The sequence below is a fragment of the Ambystoma mexicanum genome, chromosome 8 (genome assembly GCF_040938575.1).
Source record: "Ambystoma mexicanum isolate Mex_15411 chromosome 8, UKY_AmexF1_1, whole genome shotgun sequence".
In the NCBI taxonomy this organism is placed as follows: domain Eukaryota; kingdom Metazoa; phylum Chordata; class Amphibia; order Caudata; family Ambystomatidae; genus Ambystoma; species Ambystoma mexicanum.
This window is the reverse complement of record NC_090929.1, coordinates 359,703,141-359,721,755: the sequence shown is the minus strand read 5'-3', so window position 1 is coordinate 359,721,755 and position 18,615 is coordinate 359,703,141. Positions and strand designations below refer to the sequence as shown.

General features: G+C 45.1%; 1 protein-coding gene across 2 annotated transcripts in view; it reads left to right on the top strand.

Annotated features, from left to right (window-relative positions):
* Positions 1 to 18,615, top strand: part of WDR31 (WD repeat domain 31) — a 607,423-nt gene that overhangs the window by 91,768 nt on the left and 497,040 nt on the right. The window lies entirely within an intron of this gene.

Sequence of the window (18,615 nt, the reverse complement as noted above, 5' to 3'; positions counted from 1 at the left end):
TAATTGCCTTCTTGGGAGATTTTAAAGAATTGGAGGGGAAAATTAGATCCTTCCCCCCAAAAGTAGGCAAGGTAGCCGTGTCAAGACTGCTGTATGCGGACGATCTGATCTTATTAGATCAGACCCAAATTGGTCTACAGCGCCAACTCACCAACTTGGCCAATTACATGGAAAACAACAACTTGGAAATTAATACATCGAAGACCAAAGTTATGGTGGTCGAAAAACACAAAAAGGGAAAAAAAGTAACAACAAGGAGCACTCATCCTGGTATTTGGACAACGTTAAAATCGAAGTCGTTGATCACTACAAATACTTAGGTATTTGGATTGACGGCTCTTTGAGAGGGACCACAATGCAGAAAACTCTGTGGGACAAAGTGAGAAATCTTATGGCTCAAACAAGAGCAGTGGATGCATAATTTGGAAAATTCTCATTAATTCTGGCACTACGCTTTTACACGTCCAAAGTGGTCCCAACATTGACATACAGTATGATTGCAACCTTAAATATTCCCAAATCAATATGGCTTCAACTAGAAGGCTATTTGTGGAAGTCGGTCCTGGGTCTGCCAAAGTCCACTTCTATGGTGTTGTGTCTTGACTGTCGTGTAGCCGAAGAGTCCTCTGTCCACAAGTGCCGCACAGAGAGAATCAAAGTCACTCTCTGTGCCGCCTTTGTGGCCACAGGTGGGAGATGTTCTTTCCGGAACTGCGGTACTCGTGGAACCCCGAACCACTGTAAAGGAAACACCGGTTAAGTGTCAAGCCAAAACAGAATCAACAACCAATCAACAAGTAAGTGGAACGGTCTTACCAAAAGGTGTCTGTGGAGTGGCGGTTGTACCTATGGGGATGTTCCGAGACCCAGCAAGGCAGTTCTTTCAGTATGTAAGTATCCCAGCAAGGTTGCAAGTGCCAGGCCCACCTGATGCCAGAATCCGCTCAAGAAGGGCGGAACGTAGTAGGAGTTCGTGAAGCAGTCCGTGGTCGTAACAATGATCCAAAAGCAAGTACCAAAGCCAAGGGTTATCCGTTGCCACAAATCCGTGAAACAAACCTGAGGTCAAGATCCAATAAGGGGTGAAACGAAAGGTATGTAGCGCCGTACAGGAATCCGAAGAAACAGCTGTGAAGCACGGAAGCACTGCAACAGAGCCGTTTAAATACTGGCGCTGCTATTTCCTCCCGGTCACATGACCCGCGAGCGCATCACGTGAGTGTAGTCCAGAAACACGTGAGCGAAAGGCGGCGGTCATGTGACGCGGAAGAAGTCGGTCTAGCAGCCGCCACGGAAGACGCCAAGGGGGCAGACATCTCCGCGGGCAAAGAGCATGCCGACCCCGGCTTTGTGGCAGCCGGCGCCGTGGCAACTGGGGCGAAGAGAAAACCTGTGAGTCCCGGAACCGGGCAAGAGGGCGAGGGGTGTTCGGGGCACAGGGATGAGGAATGGGATCCCTAGAGGGAGTGGAATGCGTGACAGATGGCAGCAATTAGGCGAGAGCTTGGACTGTTGTCCCTGGCGGCAGTGGTGGAGCTGAGCGCAATGCAACTGTACAGAAAGACTCTGCTGATGGACAGTTTACCAGTATATCAGATGGTGGCCGCAGAAATCAAGAGTGGACACTGCAATGCGCTTAATGGCTGGGTAAAGATCCTCCAAGACAAACTAAGCGATTTAGCTTGTACGGAAGCCGTTCTTATTGGCAACCCTCAAAGAGTAAAGTCCAAAATAGAGCACCAAGATTGGATTGTCACGAATGAGAAAGCCATAGCTAATAAACTGTTAAAGCATCTTCATCCGTCTTTTAACAAGCTAAAAACTCCATTGAAGTACTGTGCTAAATTGCCGGACAAACCTTTGAGGAAACTCTTCATGAGAGCGCGTTTGAACTTACTCCCGACACAAGAGATAATGGCCATCAGATTATCGGCGATCTCGAATCAGTGTCGAATATGTGACACCCCTGAGCAACCTGAAACTGTAATACAACTACTCATGACATGCCCCCAAAAGGAGAGAGAGCGGTATACTTGACACCACTTTTGTCAGACCTTACCATCATGGACGAGGAAGTTTGCTGGAGTCGCCTAATTGCTGGTGAAAATGCCAGATGGTCCATGGCAACTGCCAAACTGCTGCATCTGGCGCTCAAAAAGATTAAACAACAAACTCCATCTTCAGAAACACCGACCCTATCATTCTCCCTTCTCTCTTTCTTTTTATGCTTTCGTTCTTCTGTCTTGTTTCTTCTTTCAGAGTGATTATCCAACAAGTAAGTGGTGTCCTAAATATTAAAGATTTTTGTTTCTACTTTTACTGTACTTGAAAAAATTTTAATGATTAAACACAAGAATAAAACATTAAGAAAAAAAGATATAATGGAAAAGAATTCCCTTGGCCGAAGTTTTTTGCCCAGAAAATCTTTTCTGGCTTGGAAAATAGTCAATTTGTAGTCCGATAATGCACTCTTGGCCATAATTTTATTCTCCGAAGTTGGCTCCTGTTGCCAAATATGATTAATCCTGCTAACTAGCTTACGCAGGTAAAGTATGTTATGTGAGAACCAAGGCTGAGAAGCTTTCTTGGTTTTAGATTTTAAAGGAGCAATTTTATCGCTAATAGCGCCCCAGGTTGACGCTCCAGCTGCAAAGAAATCATCGCATGAAAGCAAAGAATCAATAGAGGCAAGAGTCCCATTGATTTCATAGTCAATGATTATATCCAAATCCTTGGCTTTCCGAGAGTGTATTGCCAGTCTGTCCTTAGTGTTAGCCTTAACCCCCTTGGGCAGGCTCAGTGAAAAGAACTTCATAAAATGGTCGACCAGTAATCTGGCATGATTGCCTTCATAAAGGCATATTCACCTTTTGCTCTAATAATATCCAGACAATGACCCTTTATGTGCGAGGGTTCCACCCCCAAAGAATGGAGGCTATGAATGTTGAAAAGATCCCACAGTTCTTTAGAGTCTGGTTTTGTCTGGTCGTCTAGCCAGATATTCCTGTCGCCCATCAAGAGCATTTCCTTGTGTTTGCTCCCCTCACTACTGAGAAAAGCATCAAGGTTCTCCAGAACATTTTTTACAAGGGCCTGGTGGTCTATAGGCCAAAATGATATAAATAGCGACTTTGGGGGAAATATGAAAAATAATTTGCACAACTTGCGCATCATCACCCCATTCGAGAGCATGTAAATGTAAAATAAGTAGTGTAGCCTTATGAATGACGGCAATACCTCCACCTTTTTTAGAAGCCCTATTAATGTATTTGATCAGATAATTGTCTGCAACCAGCTCATGAAATGAGCTTGGAGAAAACTCTGTAAAGTAAGTTTCTTTGATCAATACTTAATCCAGATTGTGATATTTAATAAGCTCAGCAATTTCAGTGGCATGAGCCCCTGCTGATCTTGTGTTCACTAGTGCTGCACTCACAGTAGTTCCCTCAATCGCTGGGAAGGATCCCATTGTGGGCTTAACAATATTCAAATCCCTGATTTTATTTAATGTTCTAAGAGTGATATATCCACAAGAGTTATCTAATACCTTCAGGTCAGTAGCATTATAACTAAAACAATTCATTGTACACACAGGTCTTACCACTGTCGAAAAAAATTGTTCCCCTGAAAGACAATCCTACTGGGCAATACTTGCGACCTGCAGCATCTCCTGGCGACCCAGGCAGAAACAGGCTTCGAGTCAGCGCTTTGCGCTGACACGGGCCAGTTATCGCCTGTGACGTGCCCTGCTTAGGTAAAACGGGTGCGCGACACAAGAACTCTTGGGCCTTGTAGTTCAAAGCTACAGCACCATGCGTTGGTCGTTCGTGGAAGAGGGATAACCACATTAGAAGTTACTAAGTACTATCAAGGTAAGCTGTTAAAGACCAGCTTACTGTCACACACATTCAAACAGTTATTTTCACACAATTGCAAGAATCAGTAAAATTAAGAAATTATTAAAATTAGATCCCCTAAAATGAATAAAAACACAGGCAATCCTAATAGTGTATCAGAGCTGGTTCAACAATGCCTACACATTGAATTTAACGTGCCAATATTTTCAGCAAACTGGCCACGCTGACCCGGGCCAGTTATAGCCTATGTTGCGCCCTGCTTAGATACAACTGGTGCGCAACACAAGGAATCTTGGGGCTTATAGTTCAAACCTGCAGCACCATGCGTTGTTCGTTCATGGAAGAGGGATAACCACGTTAGAAGTTACTAAGTACTATCAAGATAAGCTGTTAAAGACCAGCTTAGTGTCACACAAATTCAAACAGTTATTTTCACACAATTGCAAGAATCAGTAAAATTAAGAAATGATTAAAATTCAATCCCCTAAAAAGAGTAAAAACACAGGCAATCCTAATAATATATGAGAGCTGGTTCAACAATGCCTGCACATTGAATTTAACGTGCCAACATTGTCCTGATTAGGACCCAAAGGGCCACAAATATCAGTATTAATGTTACAAATGTACACTTGGTGAGGATGAAAAAAGATTTAAAACCTTAACACAAGCCCAGAGGACATTGTTAGTTTCACTGGGCCAGCCCTTATGGTCTTAATAAATTTAGTGATAGAAAAATAAACATTTTAGATAACGTAATAGCACATTTCCGCAGGCAAGAGTACAATGCATTGATTTTAAAAGTACATATACAACCAGAAGTACAAGCTAGAATTCCAGTCTCTTTGCCTAGCATTCCAGGGATCAAACAGGTACTCGGGCAATAACGTCCATATACAGGTTAGTACCTTCCAAGTCACTTGGTGAGCCTGATTCCTTCCACAGAGGTGGGAAGAAGGCAGTAACCAACTCTGGGTTTGTAGAGAAGACCCTTTGAAGAATTGCACTTCCAGGGTCAAGACCTAGAAGTCCCAGGAAGAAAAGCAGGATTCCAGCCAATGTAAGTCTGTGGCAAACCACGGTAGAAGGGGGACAGCACAATTCCAGGACCATGATCCAAAGAGACTCCGGAGGGTAAGTTTGAATAATAACCCAGTAGTATCCCAGGACCCAGGGGTAAGTACCTCTGGTACCAGTTTCAGAGGACACAGCTCAGGAACATCAGAACAATCCAGTAAGTAAAAATATTCTTATACAAGTCGAGTTAAAGTCTCCAGTCACTGAGTTTGCAGTACAAATAGTTTGATTCCATTTTGGTTGTGTGGAGTCACTATCTGAATGAGTCTATTGGGGCGTATACCGTGGGTTAGTGATTCTTTGTCCTTAGTTTACATTTGTTTTCCCATGGAGATTATTGATAGCGTTAAGTTTGTTCAGAAGATCGGCGGTGTCCTGCATAAATGTGTGATTCTTCATTACCAGTAGGTTTAGGATATTTTCTACTGCTCCAGAGATGAGCAGGTGAACTGCAAGGGCATTTTGGCATGTATGTTGACTGGGTCTGGTACTGGGATCTGGGTCTGGGATCTGAGACGGAGTCTCATGCTCGAAGTTCAGAAATGTGGTTGCCAAATGCTCAATGATGCCAACCCCACAAGTGGCATTAGGAGGAACCCCATGGACCCCGCCCCCACTGCTTAGCCCACAAACCCCTTTTCTCAGCCACTACTTTAGATGCCTTAATGTGACCCAGAGGAAGGAAGAAGCACAGTATTTATTAATTTGCAGGGTATGCCTGTGCTCCATGGACAAAACGCATTGCCATTTACAATTACTGCCTTCTAGCAGGAAACTGGCAAAGCTAGAAAAAATGACATGTGCAGACTCATGGGTCAAAAACAGCTGATTACCCATCACCCGCAGACAAAGTATTGGCGGGTCGGGTTGTAATCGCTAGACACTTAGAAGATGGTGCACACCCAATACCGTGATCACCATGATAGGGCCTGCCTATTGTAATGTCCCCATAGATCATGAAGATGCAAAAGGCCTAAACGGAAGTGGGAATAAACACAACAGACCGATCCCTAAATCCTAATTTATTTTATTGTTCACTTGTTAGGCACTTATACAGGAAGCAAATACTGTTTCAAAGCTCCCACAGGGCAACAGGGAGGTGACAGGGGATGATAGACAATGTAATTACAACACTGTTAACTAATTAAATACAACAAAATAAGAAGAGACAATGGGGAGGGGAAGATGAACCTACTATGCCTTGCGAGTGTTCAGAACGTGCAAGTGCAGAGGGTAAGGGGTACGGCATAGGTGCTGTGGTGCTCATGGAGAGCAGCAGGTGAAGTGCTATGAAGAAAGGTAATTGCAACCTCCAGTGGTGGAGGGTGAGCAGAGGCAAGTGCAGAGGATAGACAACAGCTGGGATGATATGTGCAAGGTCAAGGCCCCGAGGATGCATAAGGGCCCTGCACACCAATCAAACTACTGGGAGATTATCAGGGGAGAGAGGGATGGAAGGAAGAGGTAAAGAGGAAGGTCTTGAGGCTTTTCTGACACTTAAGGGGGTTCTGCTCAAGACAAAGATGGGGGGCTGTTCCAAAGAAGGCAGCCGCTGAGGAAAGTGATCGACCACCTGCTCTCTGTTTAGCAAACTGCTTCACACGCAAGGAGTCGGTGCCAGAGGAGCGCAGGAGTATGTGGAGAACAGAGGGGGGAGTATTTGATCCGAAAGTGTTGCAGATAGAGTGGTTCCCGGCCCCAGACAGCCTTGTGGATGATGCAGAGGGATTTTAATTTAATCCGAGCTGTGATTGGGAGCCAGTGAAGACTTTGTATGGCAGGAGAGAAGTCTTGTTGCCCTATTCTGGATTAGTTGGAGGGGTTGCAGAGTGGACGAAGGTAGATTAAAGAGGAGGCTATTGCAGTAGTGAAGCCTAGAGAGAACCAGAGCTCCGGGTAACATTGAGTCTTTGGGGGAAGGTGAGGAAAGGTAGAATGCCTTTCAGAAGGAAGAGCTGAAAGTTGGACTTATTGGCAATGTCCTGAGTATTAGGGAGGAGAGAGAGAGATGAGTCGAAGATGACTCTGAGGTGTCTGGCTTCCAAAGAGGGAGAAGGGGTATGGGGGGCACCCATGGAAGAAGGCCAGAGTGAAGGGAAAAAGTCAGGTGCTGGGGTCCCAATAGGGAGGATCTCTGTTTTGCTGGCATTGAGGCTGAGATCATTAGAAGTACACCAGGTCTGGATGGCTACGAGGCAGTCAGGGATGAAGGAGGGTGCAAGGGCGTCTGTAGGAAGTTTGAAGAAGAGTTCTGTGTCCTCAGCATAACACTGGAAGTTGGGGGAGAAGGAGGAAATGAGGCTTGCCAGCAGAGTAAGGTAGCCAACACAGGTGGCCTGGCTAAAATCGTTACTGTCCTAACTACTGAAAAGGCTAAGGGTATGAAAAGGGGTTACCTTTTGGAAGAGTGACAGAGGTTTGAGATGTGAGTGAAGTTGGAGCCGGAGAGGGAAGGCAGAAGGAGGCAAGAGCAGGGTAAGGAAGATGCTTGTGGAGGGATAGAACAGGAGGAGGAAGGGAGAGAAAAGAACAGAAAGTTAAGGGAAAAGACCAGGAAGACGAATGATGCAGGCGAGTAGGTGGCAGGAGAGAAGAGGGACAAGGTTTTAAATGTAGTGTTTGCTATGTGGAAGAAAATAACAATTCTCACAAGACATCAACCCAGTTGTTGCTGTGTATATTTTGCTGATGACATTGAGGCAACCTCTTATCTGAAAAGAAATGAGAACTGCCAAGGTGTTTACTGAGTCATGGACATTATTGATTGATTGTTTTCTTATTGGTTGATCAAATCATTTTTCTGTATGCAAAAGACAGTTACTCCAATAATTAGGGCTTGCCCTTCTCAGTTGACTATTGGTTTTGCGCCATTAATTTGGTTGCCATTAGAGCTCATGCTTGTCTGAGATTTTAAATGTTTTTATTTTATGGTAGTGTTTGTTTGCTACACGGTTTTGTGCCATCCAGGTGGTCAGTTCAGTCCTTAGAATGTGCACTCTCAGCTAGCCATTGGCTACCGATTATTAAGCCCCTGTGAGTAAGAAATTGTGTACTGTGTGTATGTGGAGAACTGAGGGGGCATTTTTATGGCTAGCTATACACTTGCAACATGAAATTTATACCCCTGCATTATACAATTTTTTTTTTAAATTATTTTTCTTGGGAATAAAGTTATTGTAACCATTCAACCTAGTTTACCTTTAACATTTTCATTTAAATTGGGTGAAAGTTGGGATTAGCGAGAGCCATAGTGGAGACGGGGAGGATAGCAAATAAGAGGAAGTGAGAGAAACAGTATGGAGAGGGGGCGTGAGAGACGGATGCAGAGGTGCCAGTCATGTGTGGAAGAATTAAGTCAAAGACTCAGGAACATCAGAACAATCCACGAAGTAAAATTCTTCTTCTACAAGTCGAATGAAAGTATCCAATCACTGAGTGACTTGAACTCCAAACCAACGACGACCCACATAACACAAAGAACAATCTGCCTTTCCAGTAGAGAGTCCCACCAGCCAAGAGTAAAAACAAGCATGGAGAAGGCATCAGGACGACTGAGGAACGTGAGCAAGTGGATTTGGATGCAATTGGGTGCGATATGGAGGAGCCCATCAGCAGAAAACTGTCCCACGATGGCCCAAACGAAGAGCAAGGTGGGTTGGTGGTCTTGCACCACCCTACTGGACAATGGCAGCTTCCCATTTCATTTTGCTACGACAAGAAGGCTAACTCAGGAACACAGTGGAAAAAATGGCCCATAAATGGTCCAAGCTCAAGTCCATCTAGTCCATGAAGTGAGGAGGACTAAGAGAGGACATAGGTCAAAATGGGAAGGATGCCCAGCAGCCAAAAGAAGAAACCAGAGCAAATATTATGGGACACAAAGACCAACCAGAATTACCTGATTTGGCGTGAGAGTTTCTGCATCAATGCTCTGTGGTAACAAATACTCAATCAGGTAAGAAACCTGCAAAAACCCCAGCAGAACTGGGAAGGGTCAGTGTTTTCCCTAGATATACCCATTCACTCATGGGCTGGCCTAAGCCAACCCTCCAATTACACAAATGGGCCCACACCAAGGTCTTCACAGCCAGCCAATCAGGCTGCCCCTAAAAACTACCAGACACACCTCTCCATCCGCACAGTATGGTATGGTATGCTATTGTTTATTTGTAAAGTGCGTATACACAAAGCAAAGTGTTTCAAAGCGCTCAGGGAGGGGGTAACAAGGGGAAAAAACAACAGTCATTCAGAGCCCTTGAGTTTCTGAACAATACAAGTCTGCACTAGGCAGAGTAAGTGCATGAGACAAGTGCATAAATACAATTAACAGTGTAGATAACAGCAAATGAGTCTGACGATTCTGCAGATTTTCAAGTGCATTGAGGCGCCACCATGCAAGGAGGGGAGACAAGGGAGAAACAGATGGACGATCTTCAAGGCATGGTACATTCCGACCGTGCAAGTGCGCAGACAGGTGCAGGAGAGGTGAGGGTGGGAGAATTGCAGGGGGGTTTGGAGGGGAGGACCAAGTGTGTCCAGTCAGTCAGAAGCTGGGTGAGTGCTGATAGATGCCAATCTCATAGGTCATTGACCAAGTGCAGTAATGATGAGGCAAGTGCAAGGCCCGGAGGCAAGTGCGAGTGGACTGGCGAGGGTGCCAGGGACCTATGAGACTCTGAGGTACACCGGGCGGCCAGTCAGCAGGCTGTGTGGAAAAGGAGGGATAGAGCGGTGAGAGCGGTTAGCTGGGTAGCGGGAGGGAGAAGGAAGAGGAGAAAAGGAGTGTCTTAAGGAGTTTCCGGAACTTAAGGAAATCCGGTTCAAGACTTAGGGCGGCAGGGAGGCTATTCCAGAGGGAGGCTCCTGCAGAGGATAGAGATCTCCCTCCAGATCTCTGCTTGGAGAACCGGATCACTCACAGAAGGTTGGAGATAGATGAGCGGAGGGCTCGTGAAGGACAGTATTTTGGTAGGCAGCATTGCAGATAGGTAGGTCCCAGGCCCCAGAAAGCCTTGTGGATAATGCAGAGGGTCTTGAGCTTGATCCTTGGAGCCACGGGTAGCCAGGGTGGGATTTCAGCGCCGGAGAGATGCATTCCCTTGGCTTGAGGCCAACGATAAATCTTGCGTTTCTGTTCTGGTTGAGTTGCAGAGGGCTCAGATTAGAGGTAGGGAGGTTGAGAAAGAGGCTGTTGCAGTAGTCCAGCCTTAAGAGAACCAGGGCTCTGCAGACAGTGAGCCGCTGGGAAAAGGTGAGAAAAGGAAGAGTACCTCTAAGGAGGTGCAGCTCGTATTTGGACTTTTTGGAGATGTCCGAAATGTGAGTGGAGAAGGAGAGAGTGGGGTTAAAGATGACCCCAAGGTTTTTTGCTTCACAGGTGGGTGCGGGCGCAGGGCCAGGGAGGCCGGCTAGAGTGAGAGTGGGAAAGCGGTAGCAGGACTCCCAATGCAAACGATCTCCATCTTAACTGGCATTGAGGCATGTTTGCAGCACACCAAAACTGAATTGTGGACAGACAGTCAGATATAAGCGAGGTAGAGGAGGTGGCTGGGGGTAGCCTGAAGGAGAGTTGCATGTCATCTGCATAACACCGGAAGTTGGAGATGAAGGTGGCAATTACCTGTGCCTGGGCAGCCATGTAGACATTGAAGAACCAAGGGGATCATCGCAGGTTGAAAGAGTGATAGTAGAGAGAAAGGACCCAAATTCCACCTGGGCTGGCCGGTCAGAAAGGAAGGAGGTTAACCACCCCAGAGCCTGACCTGCGATTTCCAGGGTGTCACAGAGACGTGCGATCAGGGTGTAGTGGTTTGCCGTGTCAAAGGCAGAGGAGAGGTCAAGAAGAATGAGGACAGAGGGTGTGTTAGTGTCAGGATTTGAGAGCAGGTCTTTACAGGTGTTCGAAAGAGCAGTTTCCGTACCTCTGGATGCTCTAAAGCCAGACTGGTGGTCGTGGAGGCAACCCGCAGATTCAGTGTGTAGGGTGAGCTCTCCAGGAGTTTGCCCAGGAAAGGAGTGATAGACATAGAGCGGTAGTTTGCCAGAATGGAGGGTTCAGCAGAGGGTTTCTTAAGCAGAGGGTACACACAGGAGTGCTTAAGAGAAGTTGGGAAAACTCCAGTGGCAAAAGAGATGGCAGAGATCAGCCAAGGCTGGAGCGAGAGAGTCACTGTTGTCCTTAATGGTTTCGGAGGGGCCTGGGTCTACTTGTTTGGATGAAGCCTTCATAGACCGTTCTTGTCTGGCAACCTCATCAGGTGTGACTGGAGTAAGACAAGAGAAGAGAGGAGAGACGGTGGAGGGGCCAATGGAGGCTCCAGTGGTGTTGGTGTATGCTGTGGTGTGGAAGAGCGAGAGGAAAGGATGGCTTGGGTTTTTGAGGTGAAGTGTGCAGCCAGGGCAGAGCAAAGGTCCTGGATGGGTGTGACAGAAGAGGAGGCTGCTGCAGGATTGGCCAGTTCCTTCCAGACTTTGAAAAGTTTGGGCGTGTTGTTTGACGCCACAGAGATGCAGGCTTGAATAAAGACTCTTTTTTTGATGTGGATGCAGAGTCTATATTGTCCTTGAAGGAGGAGGCAGACCATTATGTCAGAGGGTCCGCCCAACGCTTAAGCGAAGCCAGATCAGAGTCGTACCAAGAGATGTACTTTTTTTCGAAGGCTTCAGTGGGACTCTCATGACAGGGGCAAGAGTATCAAGAGTACTGGCGATAAAGAGTTTGAAGTTAGCAAGGGCTGTGTCAGGGTGGGAGTTCGCTGCAGGCTTAGGAGGCAGAGAGGTGGAGGCAAAGGCAGCCGCTGTCACTCTTTTCATGGGTTTGGTGAAGGAAACTGAGTGGCTGTGCCAGGTGTTCCAATGCAAGAGGAGAGGAGAGCTTCAAGTGTGAATAAAGAAAAGAGTGGTCTGTCCAAGAGGGCGAGGTAGTGAGAGGGATAGAGAGAGGGATGTCGGTAGTGATGAAAGCATCCAATGTGTGGCACACTGTGTGCGTGGAGCCAGAGGGTAAGATGGAGAGATAATCTCATAGTTTGCGGAAAAGGTCCTGAGGAGTCAGGAGAGTCCAGATGGATGTTGAGATCACCCAGCAAGCGGAGTTGGGAGGAGGAGGAAAGCAGAGAGGAGGCCAGGTCAGCCCATTCTGAGAGGAAGAGAGTGGACTGTCCTGGTGGCCGATAGAAGGTGGCCAGAAGGAGAGAAGATTTAGGAGAGAGTGAGAGCCTACAGACTAGACACTTGAAGGAGGAGTAGGCCTGAGTAGTTGATGATGGACACAAGGAGGTGTATTGGGCTGCCTAGGTCTAGGGATCGGGTCATATCACTATAGAGGCTTCAGTACTGTTCTCAGAGTGAGTCCATGTTTGCACAACAGTCATTTTAAGACTGGCTTGTAGTTTCCCGAAACAAGGGAATGGCACAAAGAAAAACAGTAGAGTTTAGGATTTAAAAAATAAAATCATTACCATAAAGATGCATTGGGTTACTAATGTGGTAATATCGGCTGGCCTCCTGGTGTAGGCAAAACTAAATTACATCTGCCTCCAACATACTCCACAAACCAACGTAGGATGTTAAAACCGAGGGCCAAAATAGAGTGCTTAAAAAGGACCCCTGCAGTACGATGCCTATGGGCTATCATAGAACCATCTAGTAAAATATAGTTACAGTGGCAGGGGACTTCAGTAGAAGTCCCTCTGACCACATAAATAAGCTAGAGTTCTTGAAAAGCCATGGGGAATATGCACAACGTTTAGGGGTGCCATGAAATGGGATAGCAGAACCATAAATTTAGAATTCTATCTTAATACTGACAAACCAGAATCTCCTCTAAATAAATAGAGGTGTGAGCCATTGGATAATGATATCTTAATCCTTCTGTTTATCTATTGTTTGCAATCAATTTTGTATTGATCTTAAAATGACTGAGTGTCATACTTGCACATCAGGGTTCGAAATTGAGATTCGATGAGCAGGCGGTAAAACCAGCTCCTAGGTGTCGGGCATCACCCTGTAGGGAGGAGCTACCGCAGGGGAACCAAGAGTGAGTATCCAGCGCAGCGCAAACCTAACTGCCACATGAGATACACACTATGTATTTATTATTCACTATGTTTAAATGTGTACTAGAGGAATCCCGATTCTTCTTTATTAGCATTCTCAAATACTCAAAGTTAATGTTTCATGTGCATGCTTGTAAGGCATCAATTGGCCTGGGGAGCCAAAGTAGCTCCTGGTAACAGTTGTTTTCAAGCTAACCCAGCTCTCCTAGGCTAGAAGCACAAGCTAAATTACTCCTAGCTCTCCTCACTTTTGAACCCAGCATATTTAGAGACAATAAAGTCTATACATCATTATGGTATGCGGTCTGATATCTCTAGATCCCAAATCTTATAACGTCTGTGCCACTTTCATGAAAAAGGACCCATCATCCACAGATTGCGCATAAATATTACAAAGAGACACCACCTGACCCTGAATATCCACCAACAAAGCAATTATCCGTCCCTCTCTATCTGAAATGTCTTTCTATACCTTAACAAGAGAGTTCTTCCTTATCAGGATTGCCACCCCTCTAGATTTTGAATTGAAAGAGGAACCATAAACTTTCTCCACCCAACCTTTCCTCAATTTCTCAATTTCTTCTTTCTCGAAGTGCGTTTCTTGTATGAAACATACATCACCTTTTAGCTTGTTCAAAAAATCCAATATTTTAATTCTCTTATTTACATTATTCAATCCATTTACATTCCATGTTACCACACGTACATCTTCAACCATCTTCCCCACTCTATTCATCTCCAACTGTGCAACAGAGAATATATCAATCAAATGTACTAAACTTAAAAAAATATTCAAACACACAACAAGGGACCCAAACCCACCCCCTCTGAAATAGAAGCAGTTTGCTAACTACAATCTAATGTAACAATGCAAATAAAACATTCCAAACTTCCCACTGCCCTGGCTACCCCTCTCAAATGAACTCAAACTAACTATCTATGTAATATTTTCATAAAACCCCATCTTCAGCTCACTCCCCACATGTATTTCCCCCTCAATTGTCCAGACTCAACCTCACATGGTACCAATAATAAATTAAAATCCTTTTAAAAAATGTTCACTTCTTCCCACGCTAGAAACTTTGAAGTCACCCATACCCTTGCATCTAACCACCCATGGTACACTATCTATTCCACATTTTCTCAACTTTATGTTAAGCATTAGGCCCCACAACTAGAACCATTCCGCCCCAATAGGTACCATTAGCAATTTCAATATTGTGTTGGGCAAAAGTAAACAAGCAACTAGTAGGCATATTGATAGGCAGTACTTGGCTTGACTGATTTGCTTTTTGAGCATAACTTAAAGGATTGTTGGAGGCGGGAGCATCCTTCAAATAGGGAATATAGTTTCTTTTCCGGCGCACATTCGGTTTATTCTAGACTTGATATGTTTTTAACCGCAGGCAAAATGACGGTGAACTATAGAACAAGTGAGAGTGGTAACACACTTTTAACTGACAATGCTCATGTACTTTTGCACTTGAAATATGCGCTGCACAAACAATTTTTCTGGAGGATGAATACATTGATTCTACCGTATGATGATGAAGTGGAGGGACTGGTAAAAGAAATGGAGTTCTTTGTGGCAGAAAATCATCTTGGGGATTTGAGTCCTGGTATCGTTTGGGAAGCTTTTAGGTGCATCTTACATGGTCATCTGATTGGTGTGTCTAGTGGACAAAGAAAGCGGTACGACAATAAAGAAACAGAACTTGAGGGGAAGATAAGTGAAGTATCACGAAGAGTCATGGCTGACCCAACTGGTGTAGACGCAATATCTGAGCTTAAGAGACTGAAGAGAGAATTGAAATAGCTGATAGATGAACGTGCTGAACGGAAGAACTTCTACCTGAAATGTGCATACTTCGAGAAGGGGTAAAAGTGCGACAGATGGTTGGCTTATAGATTGCAGAAGACGGAGGCTAAGCGATCCATAGCTTCGATTTGAGATAAGAATGATAAAATAACCTATCACCCAAAAGAAATAAACAACGTCTTTCGGGATTTCTACATGGATCTTTACCAAAATGATTTAGGTGTGTGTAACGCTCACCTGACTCCCACGGAGGCGCTGGTCTGGTTTGGAGTGCTGTTGCCTCTTCAATGGTAAAACGCAGGACTCGAAATATGGAATGGACCGGCCCTTCGAGTTTAGCTTGTCTGGCTCGCAGAAATACCCTCCTGTGCGTGAAAAGGAAGTATTAGCGATCGGAGGAACAATGCTCAAACCTACCACACCCTTCTTCCCCTCCACGAGACCCTTCCGTGATTCACCTTAGGGTCTGGAAGGATGAGCTCTCCATCCTGCTTCGGTAGCAGGGGCGCGTTGAGGTCCATTTACTTCACTGGAGCGTGGTGTGATGAGAGTTCAGAATTGCTTGAAAATCCGGTAAGATATAGTTAAAGTTCAATTGCCGGTCCAAGATTTTAATAATAATAATTGTCTTTTGCTTCTTTTGCTGATGCCGAATAAAGATTCCGCGGTTGGCCGTGACACCGAAGAAGGAAGCTCAGGTGAGTCTCTTTTTTCCCCATAGGGGCCGGGGTACGGCAATGCCGGAGGATTGGCGCCGACCCGAAGTGAGATGTGCAATCTCAGGTAAGTCTGTAATGAGCGTTATTGTAATGTCTATGCATTCGCTCACTAATGTTTGTGTTCTTTCCCCATAGGGGCCGGGGTTCGGAAATGCCAGGGATGAGGCACCGACCCGATGTGAAAAAGGAAAACCCAGCAGGTAAGTATTATGGTAGAAATTAAGGATTCTCTATTCTCTTCCCTAGCTCACCTTTGTTCTTGTCTTTTTTCCTTAGGCACCAAAAAAAAAGGCCGATGATCCTGGTGGTCGCTGATGATCGTGCTGGCGCCTGGTAAAGGTGAGTAGAATGCGGCGCTGCAGCGGGCGACGCGATGCGCCTTTTAAAAATAAATGTCTTTCTTTGCAGGTTCGTTGAGGAGAAGATTCCGGGATGCAGATTCAGCAGGTAAATGTCTTCTCTCTCCTTTTCTCTTCCTTTCTCCCCCTTGCAGGTGTTCCAGGATGGTGACAGGCGTGGCTGAAGCCAGGATGCAGGAGCAGACACGGTGAGCGTCCAGCTGCTAAATGCAGAACAACGCGAAGCGTGGATTGCTGCTTGGGTGTGGCTTAAATAGCCTTCAAAGTAGTTCCAGGTATGTATCCTTCCTCCAAAGGTATGTATACTTCCTCCAACCACACCCGTGTGGTTTAGTAGTCCTGAAGATAAAGTAGTCCCATTCAGGCCTCTGGATGGTCTGGATGTTGCAGCATGGTCTGCATCAGGTAAGTCTTTCACCAAGCACCTTCTTACACACAAGTTCCCCTTTATGAGCCTGGCGCCAAAGGCGCCAGGACTGAGTCCAAAGGGCCCCTATTTGGGGCTGCTGAGGCTTTCCCAAGTAACATGATGTCTGCCTCTGGGGGTGCTGGACCGGGTCTGGCTCCTTGGAGGTAGGCATCATGACAGTGTGACGGGCAAAGATACTGACTTTCTGGAAAAGACAAATCTTTCGATGATTGCTGAGTGTGAAAATTATTGGAAGAAGACATTACGTTGATGAAATTAAAATAGCGATTAGTAAACTGATCACGGGGAAATCCCCTGGCCCTGATGGATTACCTGTGGAATTCTACAAGTTATTGACAAATTCCACCCTACACTTGTTGAAGGATATGTACTTGGAGTCATTGGAGGATGGCTTGTTACCACATTCTACGAGACATGCGATGATCTCTGTCTTCCCAAAAAAAGGGAAGGATGATACCCTTCCCACAAGCTATAGGCCAATAAGTCTTATTAATACAGATAGCAAGATCCTGGCTAAGATTCTGGCATTAAGAATGGAAAATCTGCTTCCATCATTAAGTCACAGGAACCAATCGGGTTTTGTGAAGGGGAGAAAAACCTTGAGCAACATCAGGAGACTATTGCATACAGTCTCCAAGGCGGATGAACAACAGGAAGACGTTGCTGTTCTGTCCCTCGACGCCGAGAAGGCTTTTGACAGAGTAAATTGGGATTTCCTCTTCTCGGTGCTTGATGGGATGGAATTTGGGGGAACATTTGTGTCATGGATTAGATTACTTTATAATGAGCTGACAGCTGAGGTAAATACTAATGGAATACGATCTGATATATTCAAGCTTAATAGAGGAACTAGGCAGCAATGCCCTTTGTCGCCCTTATTATTTGTAATTGCTATAGAACCGTTAGCCGCAGCCATCAGGGAAGAATGAAGGATAAAGGGTTTATCATGCTAGGGAATACAGCAAAAATTGTGATTATTTGCTGATGATATGCTTTTAGTCATCAGGGATCTGCAGCAATCAATACCGGCACTTATGGACATTTTGATTGAATTTCAAATAAATTGGACAAAGTCAGAGGTCATGCCGTTGTTGCATATTTGTGATAACAAGTTTGTAACGGATTTAGGATTTGGATGGTGCCCTGACAGATTGTTATATTTGGGATTTGGCTGACACCTAAGATCACAGACATGATACATGAAAATTTGAAAATTGTTTGTTGTACGTTAAGAGATGACCTGGAAAGATGGAGTCTGTTGAATCTATCACTTTGTGGCAAGGTGAATGCCTTGAAAATGGTTTCTGCCCTGAAGATTAACTCTGTTCTGAGTATGATTCCCTTGACAGTAACTTCCACATACTGGAATGAATTGGATGGACTACTTCAAGCATTCTTATGGGATAAAGAAAACAAACAAGGTTGACGTTGTGGAAGTTGCAGTTACCACTGACAAAAGGTGGATTAGGGGTACCTAATTTTAGAGCCTACCACGTGGCATATATTTGAATTTTCTAGTTCCCTTCCTGGAAGATACATTTGATGAGATGGTGTTGGCAGAAACTAGCTACAATGGACCACTGGCGCCAGGAGCTATCTTGACCTCCAATTCAAGATGAAGTTGTGGGAGAGATCCTCTGATTGCGTGTTTGAGAAATTCGTGGAAGAAATTGTGTGATTTGTTGGGAGTGGGCGCATTTAAGGAACCTGGGGCGTCTGTCTGGATGAACCCATCTATTAAAATAGAGGGCAGAGTGGTTTTCTGGGCTGATTGGTTTCTGGGTGGTGTTCAATGGATAGCTGATTTGTTTAAGGATGGGATTTGGATGACGGCGAGAGAATTACAGATGCGTTTTAACATTGAGAATTTTAAAATGTCACTCTATAGAAAGCTTAGAAGTGCGATTGGAGACATTGATTTGGAGAAGAGGGTTAATCTGGACCTGTTTACAAGGAAGGCAATCGAGGGGGAGGGTGGATTAACCAACCGTGTTTACAGTATTATTGTGTCTGAGTACAAGGGTCATGACTCATTAAGAGAAGAATGGAGTAGAAGAATTGGTTCGGATATCTCTGAGGAGTTATGGCGGCAAATGTGTGTGAATGTCAAGTTATGCTTTTTGGGGCTTATAGAGAGATCAAGACAGATTAAGATCCTAAATCGTATTTATTGGACACCAGAAAGAATGTGGAGGCGAGGACTATCGGAAAATTCAGATTGTTGGAGATGTGTACATGAGTCAGGTACACTGGAACACATGTTGTGGGATTGCAGGATGGTGAGAATGTTTTGGAGTGAG